We start from the raw sequence: 14,051 nt of genomic DNA, 5'->3' as shown, positions 1-14,051 counted from the left end.
CCTCGGCCTCAGTCTTCCCCATACCATCGTAACAAAGCTCTCGTACTCTTCTTACTTGCAGATCAATTAGCAAAGCTGACACCAACACGCACACAACACTGTACGACGTAGTTCTATAGCCCGCCGTGTCACCCAACAACGTTCGCCTGTGGACGCTCTCTATAGACGTGCCCGGTCCCTCATTGCTCCACCCCAAATCGCAGCGGCATATAACAACACTGAAGTTATCGTTGACATGATTAATCGGCGTTTGGATGCCCTTGGGACCGACTGAGTAGTGATCAACGCATTCACAGTGATTTCAAGGTTTTTTCGGCCCTTGTACAACTGTCTACTACGTGTTGACTAAGCTTACATGATTTGTCGATCTGTAACCCCAGATACTTTATAATGTCTCTCTTTTGTAGCAACTGTCTGCTTAACATGAGGTTTATTCTACCCGTTAGTGTGATGTATGCACATTTCTATGGGGACACAGTGCTCAGTCCGGCCTCGTGAGATGCCCCGATGGACATCTACATCAGTAATTTCGCCCCAGTAACTTTGCCTTCAAAGAAGACATCAGACGCCTACTACCACGTAGCCCTCAGAAACTTAGCTGCAAGCCTACACTAGGAAGATCGAAGACGCCGCGCCCGACACCACTAATAAGCCCTAAACTATAAGTACCCAGTACGTAAAAATGCAACAAGTTTACCACGACAGCGTATCAATTCAGCAAATTCAGTCTAATAACCGCAACGACATATCATTAATTAAGCGATTGGAGTGCAGCCAGCATAAACTAAGTCCCAGAGGACCTCAGGTCTGGTCCGTTCGGGAGCTGGGTCGGTCCTCAAAAGAACCGCTCGGATCAGCACTACGTTGATCGTAACCAACATTTAAACTTATTACCCCCATAATAAGTGTGCATTCCAATTCAACCAATCGTCATGCTAAAGTTAGTAAATCACCCGGGGAGTAAACTGCCCGGGCACGACCTCCATTGAAACTTAAAAAATCTAACCGAGGCACGGTGCCTAGCACGCACCTCTGGCCAATTCAACTGCCTGGGCGGAGCCCTAGCCACCCGAGATCCTAAACAGGACAAGGTACCCACAAAGACCAACGCAGATTAGAGAAGCAGCAGACTAGTGAAGTAACAACAGCGGTAGAAACCGCAGAAAAAACAACTCTACCTGGTCCACACCATCAAAAGTACGGCAACTCGGTCTAAGACAGACTAACGAATATAAAAGACAGATCCACTCTTGTCCGATGCGAAAGCGACTCTGCTAACAGAGTCTTACGACACTAGAAACCTGCGGTCGTAACCAATGTTACCAAAGAAGCGATTTGGCGTCGCAAGAAATTAACTTACAGCCCTCCGCACCAGAGAGGAAATGGATCATGATATCACAGAACAGACAACCAAATGACATGGCAGATCACCCAACTTGCGATGGCCGTTGCAGAAAGCAACCCCAAGACTCACAAGAACAAATTTCCTAACGCTGCGTACAAACAGAGTTAGTATCCTTCAACGAAGGATAGTTAGGATTCCTTAAATACAATTCTACTCGGCTTTCTGCGGACAGTCGTCGCGCTTGTGACCTTCCTCGCCTCAATGCGCGCAGACCGACGCGCATCAGAAATTTGTCTCCTGAGGTACGCACTGATCCTTTCGCAGCCAGCGCTGGCATAATCGATTCCCATGTTATTGAACCAAACGAATTATGTACGTCCAATAGGATTAGCATCGGCATTCTTCTTGTGCACCAGATGCCCTCTCTCTAGAGCAGCCCAATCCACTGCCTTTTGTATCGGCTGTATTGTGGAGCGTCCCGGCCAGAAGCCAAACTGGTTTACATGGATGCCCGCGCCCGCATTAAGCTCGTCCATCACTCGAGGCGCAAGCATCCTTTCAACGGTCTTACCGAAATTAATAGGGATAGGAGCCGATAATCCGGGTTAGCTTCATCTCCGCCTTGCTTAGGGAGAAAAACCACTTTTGAGTTCTTTCAGTACTTCGGGAAAGTCATGTTCTCAAGTCCGTTATTGACGAAGTCCGTAATCTCCCACGGGACTTCCTTAACTAGTCCCTTTAGCACTACAACTGGTACGCCGTCTGCGCCCGGACTTTTTTGTCCTACAGTTTGAGGATGGCCCCCGTCATCTCATCTTGCGTGAAACGTTTTCCGTCACACTCGATGTATCATTAGCACCGTTATCTTCGCAAGGAAACAATCTAATCAGTTGGCGTTTCGCTGTCTCCTCCGTGAGGACAAGGAGCCGCCTACCAAATCGCTTCATAGCGGTATTATAGGTCCGCCCCCATGGATCTGAATCGAGCTCTCTCCATTTATTTTTCTTAGACTGCTTGATTTCATGATTCAGTAAGCGTCATGCAGCTACATGTCTTTGCGCAGCCTCTTCGTATGCATCCCCTTCTGAACCTTTAACCGCTGTTTTCGGCGTCGTAGACTCTGAAGTTCACTTTGCATATGCACTACTTGCTCGGTCCACCAATATACTGGATGAAACCTATTACTACTCTTAGAAATCTTATGGATTATCAAATCCTGGAGAGACGGCAGCTACAAATTTCTCCCATCTCGATTTGTCTGGCAATATTTTCGACGACAGTTGCAACATGCCGTGTCAGTCTTGGAGGTTTCTGACTAGCTATCAAACGAAACGACGGGTCTTCGATTTCTAACTGTGGGCAAGTGATCACTTGCCGTTTCGTCCTTCAGAACTCTTCAGTTACACCTGGAGCGGTCTCATCGTCCGTCCATTATGGTTAAATCCAAAATCGAAGTGTGTTCCCTCACCGCATAGGTAGGTGTGGGGTCATTTAACCATTAAAGACCATTCACCACCATGATGTCTTAAAGAACCTCGCCGCGACGGTTTGTGCAAGGACTACCAGCGACAACAGCCTTATAATTCAAGTGGCCCGTTAGGATGATCTTCCTGGGCGATGTGGCATTGAGTACCCATAAATGCACCAAACTCATGAAATTCGCAGTTGGGGCTGACATAGGTTCCAGTGAGCAGCACATCTGGTAATTCCACTGCTATCAATCCTTCTCTGTGGAATGGCTGCCAGCCCCACAGTCCGCTAATATTCAGAATCGCGACATCATCCGCAGCATCTGTGCACCATTCTCTTTTGGCAACTGTATATCTGTTAGATTCGGTTGTTACAAGGATTTCCACACCAAGACCCCCTCACCAGTCCCACTGAGTCATGGGAGAGAATACTTCTACTGGCACTTGATAGGGTCAACTCAATCATTTCTAGTTGAGTCACACATCACGCCTCCGGTGCAGTGGTCAATGCTATCGCAATCCAAACACCTTTTTCCTTCACAGCATTCCCTAATCTGGTGGCCTTTGCCATCACAGTTGTAGCACAGCTCCATTCTGTTGGGACCCCGGCACTCAGCGTTCCTGTGCCTCAACATCTGTAACAGTGATTGGATTCTTCTCTGATATAAGCTCGGCAGTGAACCCAACCAACTGCTATCCTCTTTACGAGCTTATTTGCAGCCCTGTGTGTCATGATGACTGTCACGTTCTGTGTATCACCATACCCTCTTCTTATTAACAATATTCTGAAGTCTTCATGACTCCCGGCAACGCCAGCAATTGCCTCCCTTATCTCCTGCTTTGTTGTGTCAAGTTCCACATCTCTGATATGGACAACTGCTCTCCTGTCACCTCTGGTGTGCATTTCTACCTGCAACTCCACCGCCTTATCTCAGAGAGCTTCAGTAAATCTCAGCCAGTTGGAATTTGCTGATGTTTATTAATCAAATCTTTTGTCATCAGCCCTTTTTAATAGCATGGACTGCATTCACAAATGTCTCATCTAGGTACACTATTTTATTAAAGTCCTCATTCTTTACATTTTTAAGAGCTTCAACACCATGTTGTTGCATTAGATCTTTCCACAAGAAATGCTATGGTAGCTGAAATGTTTCATAATTTATACAATGAAATGGCTACATAAGGTATTTCAATTTCTTTTAATGAAGCTAATTAATCATCAATTTAAATACCTAAATAATTTTTCATTTCCTGTACTAATTGATATTTGTATTTCTGATACAAGATGGAGCTCATGTACAAGCTAAACAGAGTGAAAGTTAAACTTAAAAAAGTTTTTAGATAAATGCATAAAAGAAAAATATTTCTCAAAAAGGTATCTAATTCTGACAATAAAATAAAAGCAACTTGGAACACTGTAAATATTCCAGCTCATAGTTGCAAAAATATAAAAATGAAAAACTGACCTTCATAAACCATTCAACCGACTTAAAAACAATTTGTAAAACTTGTAATAAAGTTCTATTGTTATTGAAAAGACAGGCCATATAATAAATGAAATTAAATCACCCGAAGTTGTAGAGATGACATACCTCCTTTTTTGTTAAAAAACAAGTCATCCCTCATTATGTTAACTCTCTAACTTGCAATTAAAAATTATAATTTCTGTAATATTATAATATATGTCATTTATCAATATTAAAAAATCATGATTCTCTGATTATTTTATTAATGCCTATAAACTATACTGTCAGTCAAAAATATTTTGAAAATTCTTTTAGGTAATTAATAGTCTCGTTTTGATAACAATAATATTCTCCATAGTCATTAGTATGATTTTAAAAAAAAACTAAAGTATAGTAAGTGTAAGTTTTGTAAGCATAGCTGGTTGATGCATGGTAATTTATTTTGTTTGCTTCTGGGTATGTATTGGGGTTGCTGTAGTGGGAGTATGTGATGGGAAAGAAAATTAACTGTTATGCAGTACAAGATAATGTTCAGTCTTCAATCATCACTTTCCACCATTTGACAGTATTGTGTCTATTGCAGTTTGACTGGACTTATTATTTTTAAATAGCATTACTAACAATAGTTTTTAATACTAAATTAATATGCCTTAACAAAAATTGTTTGACAAAGTAGTGGGTGCTTAGAAGCCAAAGAAAATGCATCATTATGACACCTAATGAAAATCCTGGAAAGTTATATTTGGAAAATCAGGACCATATGGTTAATATTTGTGGAGTATCAGTTCACACATTAAGGAAATTATTGGCAGAGAAAATCAATTTGAAGAAAAAGGAGCATTCAATACGCTAGGCAAAATTTGTGCAAAAATAAACAAAAAAAAAAATTAAATCGTGTTTGGAGATGACATCATTGCTATTGTAGCTCAAATAATGCAAACATTATGCTTAATCTTAAACAATTTTATTATAATCAAGTGATTCAAAAGTAATGGTGTGCTCCAAATTCACAACTCAAATTCTATCCGAATTTTCAAAACTACAATTATTTAGTAAATCAATTTTCCACTGATATAGCCTAGTCTTCTACAGTATGTTTTAGACTTAACTACATCATCTGTAACAATTATCACAAACTTAAGAGCATATCTTGCAATTCTTACATTATCACTTACACTGGAGAAAAATGCCTAAAAAATGATATAATATGCTTGTTTAATTCCTACTGCATTACAATGCAACATTTCTGGGTAAGTTCTCAAAATGATAGTCAAAAGTTATTTCTAGTACACAAGAAAATAATCAGAATTATTGACACTATCCTGCAAATCAATTTTCTGCTGCTGATTCCATCATTTATTTACATCTGTAACATAAAATATTTAAAAAAAATAGAGTCAATATTTGAATTTATTAAAGGTGCATTATTATGCAATGTACCTTAAAAACGTTATTCTTACCTGTTCATAAAACAGGTCACAAGAACACATATTTTATTATGGAATTAGAGTGTATAAGTATAATTTAAAAGATTTCTATTTAACTTCCAAGTAAAAAATTATTATTAGTCAGTGACAGATTTTTCTTACTGGAGAGGAGTCTCACGTGCCAATGCTGTTTGGCTGAAATTATTAATTATAAAAATAATTTTGTCATTTTACCTAACCTGAAAATTTTATTTAACTTTTTGTCTTAAAACTGTTGCACTTGTTATTTTAACTATTGTGTGGTTAAAAAAATGTTGTTCATCATTGTACTGGCATGTAGCCCTATGTTTCTCCCTCAAATGGTGTTACAACACTAATATAAATAAATATTGATAGCTGTTATTTAAAATTAAGTTCGAATAAACTGTAAGCAAATAACTAATTTTGAAATTAATGTTATTTGTTCTTCAAAAGGTCTTTTGACACTAATTATCAGCACATTGCGTACTAAATTTTCAGAAGCACTGTTATGGCATTTAAAAAGGTTAGGAAACATTTTAAGTACGTAACTGAATAATATATTTGATCAATGTTGTATTTATTCATTCAACATATTGTTTTTGACAAATTTAATGTGCTGAAAATTTTATATTGTTCAACCCCATCTTGAGATTTCAATTTTATAAACTTGCATATACAATCTGGATATTGTAGTTAATGATTTTTTTTTGGTACAAGTTAAATGTTGGTTTTTTAATAAAGAAAAACACGTTAATCACTTACCACTTGGGAATTCTACACAAGCACATAACAAACAAGATCTTGACATGCTTGAACAGCATAAAATTTAAACACACTAAAACACTTGTACCTTACAAACCTTAACAAACCTTAACAAACTTGTACCTTAGTTGCTGGATTTAAGTGAGGGAAATGTAGGAGTACAAAAAAAAATTATAATAGTAAAACACAGATATTATTACACAATATTATAGTATGTTTTGTGAATGAAAAATTATATAATTATTGGAGAAAGTTATAAATAAGACATTAACATAAAGAGTACAAAAATGCTGATAGTCAAGCATTTATGGCAAGATTTTTTGTCAGTCATAGATAAACAACGCTAGAAAGGGTCATTTTACAAGTACACAATACAGATAGCTTTCTCCCAGAAGCAACACTTATTTACAAGCTTGAAAGAACCACAGGTGACTATTATGAGAAGATGGACTAATGGTTGGAAAATTAATTAATAAACTTAAGCTTTTAACTAAAAAGTTATATTACAGACTGCAACCACAACAAAAGTCTTAATTTTATGGCACCGATTGAAATAACTGAATAAAAATTTGCCTATAATAAAAAATAACTGAAGATTAATGCAAGAAAGGTTGAGTCATTATTTGGATAGTGACAGGTGTAATGACAAGATTACAATTACATGAGATTCAGTTGTGGTAGCAATGATAATACTGGCAGTAGTAATGATTATTCTGACAATAATAATAACAGCAAAAAGAAAAAAATGATGCATTAGTTTCCCCTCTTTAAACTATAATTTAGCAGTAAACATTTTGAAGTTTTCTACAATTATTTAAAATTATCTGTGTACTAATGTACACAGTAAATGTTTTTTCTTTAAATAAAATTTATACTTGTATAGAGATGAAGTTTAAGATAAACTTGTTTCGCTTTCAAAAAAGTGAAAGTACATGCTGTTTTGCTAATTTCCAAGAAAGATATCTGTATTCTATAGTACTACATTACACATTTTATTAAGACAGATATGTTTTCAAAAGGAAAACTTTAATCAATTTGAATTTAAATTAAGGAGCTTAAGCAAAGGAGAAAGGATTTAAAATTTACATACGTAAATCAAGAAGAAAGACATATAAGATAATAAAGTAAGTACATAATGAAGTTAAATATTTTTGAAGTGGTAGTAATGAGGGTGATAATTAAATCAAATTTAAAAAAAAAGTATAACAAATTTTATTATTAACAAGATAAATGAATCAAAAACACATTTTGAAGCGTAATAAGTGAATACAATTTGCACAACAATACAATTTGTAAAAATGGCAGTTTCCAGATTTCTTGAAATGGCTTTTAGTTTATATAGGTATCTTACAGTTTCCTTAATAATTTTCTCGAAGATGCTTAAAAACAACGGAAATAAATTTCTTAAGAAGAAAATTTCAAGTAATTACATTGTTCGATAACAACTTCAATCATTAAAATTCATTTATTATATAATCTAACACAAAAAATTTTGAAACAATACAAACAATTTTGAATTAAAGTAACATGACATTATAAAATATTAAATATTCATGATTCATAAACTCAAAAAACACTATAAAGGCATCAAATTAATACCAAGCTCAATGCAAACTTACCAATTTACATAGTATTTTTAAATCCATTGATTCATCATCAGTTATTTAAATAGTAGAGGTAAAGTATTAACTTATGACAAAGGTTACCTGATACAGTATAACATTACTTAAGATAGCATTTAAATAACTTATACAGCATCATTGGATTTAAAAAGAATTTAAAGGTGTAATTGAAAAGTTTTAAGACAGATGTCTCCATTGTTCAATAGAAGAGGTTTGCCTGCATTTGTGGAAGGGGAAGCTTGTTTTGTCTTTGAATTGTCCTGAAAAGATCAATGTGATTATCTGTTCAGTAGAAAATGGCATATTAGTGACTGAGGATGTATTTTCAGTTCTTGGTGGATTACTGGTCTCACCAAACAGGTAAAATAAAGGAGCAATGAGTTTGTATCACATTTTATTTGAAAACCAGAAAATTAGCTTTGAAGACTTATGAATTCTTAAAAATGTTTTTATCTGGTTCAACAGATTCAAAGATAACCCCTGGTCCAGCTGGCCTTCCACTTCAAAAATCAAAGGAAACATTGCGAAAGTTCGCAATTTAATGTGCTATGAGCATAGACTTACAATTAGGAAGATGGCTGATGAACTGAAAGTTTCTATGTGGTTCAGTCAATTTTAACTGAAAATTTAAACATGCTTCGAGTGACTGTGAAATTCATTCCAAAATTGTTGTCATACGAGCAGAAACAAACTGATTTAAAGTGTCCCAAGAACTGATTAATCGAGCCGAAACTGACCCAGATTTGTTAAACAAGTTATTCCAAGTGATAAATCATGGGTATGATTCAGAAGAAAAAGGCACAATCATTGTAGTGGAAGGGTCCAAGTTTGTCACAACTGAAAAAGCATGACGAAGTTGGCTGAATGTGAAGACAACTGTTTTTTTGATTTTATGGTTTTGTGCATCATGAATTTACCCCTTATTATTCAACCAGGGATATAATAAAAGTGTCCTTCAGAGTTTGCATGAAAATGTGCAGAAGGAAAGGACTGCACTCTGGCAAGACAAGAATTGGATCCTCCATCACAACAATACACTGGCTCATTGTGCTTCTCGATTGCAGAATTTTTGGCCAAATTCCTATGCTTCTGCAACCCCTCTATTCCCCTGATTTAGCCCTTGCTGACTTCTATCTGTTTCCTAACTTGAAATTTTTGCTGAGAGGGAATCAATTTGACTCACTTGAAGACATCCAGGCAAATACAGAGTTCTTAACACTCTTAAGAAAGAAAATTTCCAGGAATGCTTCCAAAAGTGGAAATACTGTTGGAATCTGTGTGTTCAGTAAGAATGGAACTTTTTGAAGGAGATCCATCACAATAGCTTGTACGTACTGCCATCTTTAGATTACAAGCCCGGTTAGGTAACTAATATAAGAATTGTTTTAATATAACATAAGAGTATAAACAGTACTGGGAACAAAACTTTCATCCTCTCATAAAAATCCATATTATAGGAATTTGTTACTGTACACTAATATGTCAGTGCTAGTTTTTAATATTTATAAACCACAAAAAGGAGGGTTAGTTTTCTTTTCCTGTGGAAATTACATTTGATAATTATACATTCTAAAATGTAGCTTCTAATATGAGAAATGATAAATATAATTTTATTCATATTTTAGATATTAACATAAACCAAAATTTTGGTATAAAGTAAATACTGAATATTATAAAGCATGAATAATAATCTAAAATAATGTTCATAATTGTATAATGTCATGATCATACAAAAGGTGTAATTATACATTTTTTAAGAAATAGTTACAATAAAGTAAATTTAAAATAACACATCTTAACAGAATAAGATGATAAATAAATTAAATTCATTAATATTAGCATTATTTTATTGTTTTTAATATTTTTGAAGCACTTTTTAGATTTCACTACTTTATCAATTAGTACATTTATTTTTTTTTTTTTTTAGCTCAAGTATAAAAGCTGAATATTAAAAAAAAAGTAGAGAGCTCTCCTCATACTTGCTCACCTCATGTCTGTTTTAGCATTTTTTAATTACTTTTTTTATTATCAAATTTCTTTAATTAGATATGAGAGTGCGCTTATATGCTCCTTCTAATTTAAAAATTTATACAGTTTTTAATTTCAACAGAATTTGTAAGTTCTAAAGTAGAGCACATAACAAAGGTATTATAACAAAGTAAACAAATAATAGAAATAAAACTGAAATGAATTCACTAGTTTTAATTTATGTATCAATATAAAATTCATATATAGATTGCTTTGCAGCATGTAAAATTATAAAAATACATAAACTTCTGAAAATATTTGATTCATTTACTATTTATCTGTGAATATATAAAACTTTAATTGAATACATTTTTGTAAATATTGCCAATTTAATAAAAATAAAAATAATATATATGATAAATAAATTATAAAAAGATTACAAAGAAAATTTTAATTAATCTAGATTCACAATCTAAATGATTAAAAAAGTATTGTTATCAGACAATGCAATGTATAACAAAATAATCATTCAAAAAATCTTCATTACATTTCATATACCTCATCTTTACAATAGACAGTGACTGATTGAAGAGATAATGAAATGTACTACAGTATGAGCCCGATCAACAGACTGGATCACATTTGTGCAAAAATTATATTATATACATATATCTTAAATCTATAGGGTAAAGGCTCACGTAATTTTCATTTTAATCTAATTTACACTTTGCTTATTGAAATCTAGCTAAAAATTAATACAACTATAAATAACTTGAGTTAAAACCATAAATACATTTATACAAAGTCATCTTAAATTAAACAGAAAGAAAACTTTATTAAGGAAAATTTCTAAACACAGTAAGTTGTAAAATTTTATGCTACAAGATTACTTGTTACAATTTTAAAAATGTTGAGTGTAAACAAAAAGATCTAGATAAAAATTCATAAATATATATATATACATATACTTGTACACGTGAAATTTTGAAAATATTAAGTGTATCAGCAACCAATTCTTTAACTTTAGAAAGTAGGTAGTGCTGTCAAATTGGGTAACTCAGCAGAATAAAAAGAATTATTCAGGATAACTATATTACACAAATATTCATAATCTAACAGTAGGACTCTTTTATTACAAGTCAGTGCCTAAAAGACGTTTTTTTAGATGTCGTTAAAAAAATTCTTTCTTGAAGGCCAGTTACCAATTAAAACTGGTTCAAAACAATATTTTAGTTATGCTATAGCTTTGATATGATTGAGCAATGGAAGGCAAGCATGTCAAGTTTATTTCTACACAGGAAGAACTTTTATGTCGCAACAATTTGAATGAACTGCTCATGACTGACACAGCCATGCAACATTGTTCTGGATATAAAATAATACTAACATAAAATTAAGAGGTGTTGTGCATATCATTCATATCATAGTTATGACTTTGTTAAAAAAATTAGGAAACATAAATACGTATTACTTCAAGCAAAATTATCTGCCATAATATTCTAAATAAATCTTAGGTGTCACAAATTGTTACATACTGAATGAACTAATTGATTCTATTTTCACAGAAGTAACTAAAAAGTGATAGCCTATTTGGTAGAAATTTTTTATTTAGTAAAAATGGACCACAAATTATTTTTATATAATCATTTGTTTAGTTCATAGATCAAAGAATTACTTAAATCAGGAAAGCGAACCTATAATTTACAGTAATTTTGTGATGCAGTGAAAAATGAGTGGTGTTTGTCTTTAAGTACAAACCAGTAATAATAAATATAATAGTATAATATTAATTATTAATTAAGTGTTTAACAGATCAAACTTTCCTTTTTCTGTATACATAAACCATATTAATTTGCTACACAATTATATATTATGTTTATAATCAAACGTGTAATTTATACTCACAGTTTATAATACAATTTTTATGGAAGAATGAGTAAAAACACGAAACACAAGATGTTAACAGTGAGTACACCTTTATAATTTAATTATTTCTAATACTGTCAATATTTAGACGAAAAACTTCTAGCAACATTTACAACTCAAAGTTATCCAGCATTTCTATTATGCATCATATGGCCTTACTACATTAAAAAAAAAATTAAACAAATTATTGTCAGAGAAGAATCACGTTTACTCACAAAATCTCTGGAGTTAAGCTAGAATGTTCTTCACACCAAATGTTGAATCTTACAGACTAGATTAACATCAGTAACTTCTAACCTTTAATTTTAAAGTAACGCATAGGTAGGTAATTTTAAAGTAATGCATAGTGTATAAGAATCATGACAGTTAGCACACAGTTTAACTAGCGAATCTCAGACAAAAAATAAAATCTCAGTCGTAGGTCTCAATAAATTGATAAAAATTTGTTCGATAACTTTATAAAAATCTTTTGGGAAGAGATAAATGAAATTATTACATTCCCATTCTTCTTTACCGATTGGATTGCCGATGACTGATCAAGAATTAACTGAACTTGTATTTCCCTGCAACCAAAACTGTAGTCACAAACTTAAAGTAGAATGACAACTGCAAATATCATCAATCTACGATCTAAGTGCATATGAGTTCTTTTTACAACTATATCTACAATGCAGATAATAATTATAATACAAGTATTTACATAACTTTATAATTAAAGTACTTCACATAAATAAAAAGAAGTTGAACAATTGAATAAAGTAAATGGATACATAATTACAATAAAAATCCAACATTTTATCCTTAAATAAAACTTATTTTCCATTTAAGAATTTTTTTAACTAAAGCATATTTATTTACATAAAAAATTAACAATGATTAATGATAAATCAATAATAAAAATGTTCTGAGTATGACAAGATTGCTGGGCACAATTATAATGTACAACACAATTTTTTACATTTATAAATTAAAAAATTCATCCTTATTTACTTCAGTCATGAACACAAGTATACTAGCAGCCCTGGCAGATTAAGTATGCTACTCTAAGCTCTTGAAGCAGGCCATTTATGGTTACATCATCCCATATCTCCACCCTCCTCGTTTCTTAATCTTTGATGTTTTTACACAATTCCCCAAAAAGGAGTATAATGTATTTAGGGTGTATGTATGTATGTTTCTTCCACTGTAGCAGCTAAATGGCCAAACTGATTTAGATGTAAGACCCCACGATGGAATCCTTATGTTACAGTGTCATACACTATATACATATATGTATATTATATATATGTAGTAATGGAGATTTGCCAGCTGAAGCACAAACTTTAATGAATAAATTAATGAACTATGAGCCTCTATCACTGTGTTAGCTGGATTTGAACTGAATGATTTAAATCAATCCAATGAATAATATAACAAAAATATAGAATTAAATAAAATAAAACATTAAATAAATTAAAAAAATTTCTGTTTAATAATAAAAATGGGCTACCAGTGGGGTGATGCGACCCCCTTGTGCGAGGCCAGACCAATCATCACAATCAACTAGTAACAAATGGGGTGCTGTTTTGGGAGGTGCCATGGGGTGCTTTTATATCTCTGCTAACAAGAGCCCAATTTTCAAAATTCAAATGGAGTATTTGTTAGCAAGTTGAAGGCTAATTTTTGCACGCATCAGGTACACTCTCAATCTAACAAATCATGGTTATTTGGAAATGTTACATTTTCACAACAGATTCTGATTTTCAAAATTCAAATGAAATGTTTGCTAGTGTAATACAAAATTACAGTGCAACCAAACCAGAACAAAAATTAACTGATATACTCAGAAAAATCGAGTGCCCTGCACTACACCAAGACCAGCATGAGCCCAGCAAGCGTCCACAAACAGTATTTGTAGAGTTTGATGACATTACAATTAGAAGTAATGCTGTCAGCATTGGATTGTTGAATTTGATGCTTTAGGAGAACAGGGCAATGGAAAGGCCCTGTCACTAATATTATGCTGGGCTGTGACTGTGCGTACACTTCAAGGAACTACCCTAGAT

Source organism: Lycorma delicatula, chromosome 4, assembly GCF_047948215.1.
Source record: "Lycorma delicatula isolate Av1 chromosome 4, ASM4794821v1, whole genome shotgun sequence".
Classification (NCBI taxonomy): Eukaryota; Metazoa; Arthropoda; class Insecta; order Hemiptera; family Fulgoridae; genus Lycorma; species Lycorma delicatula.
Note: the sequence above shows the minus strand (reverse complement) of the source record.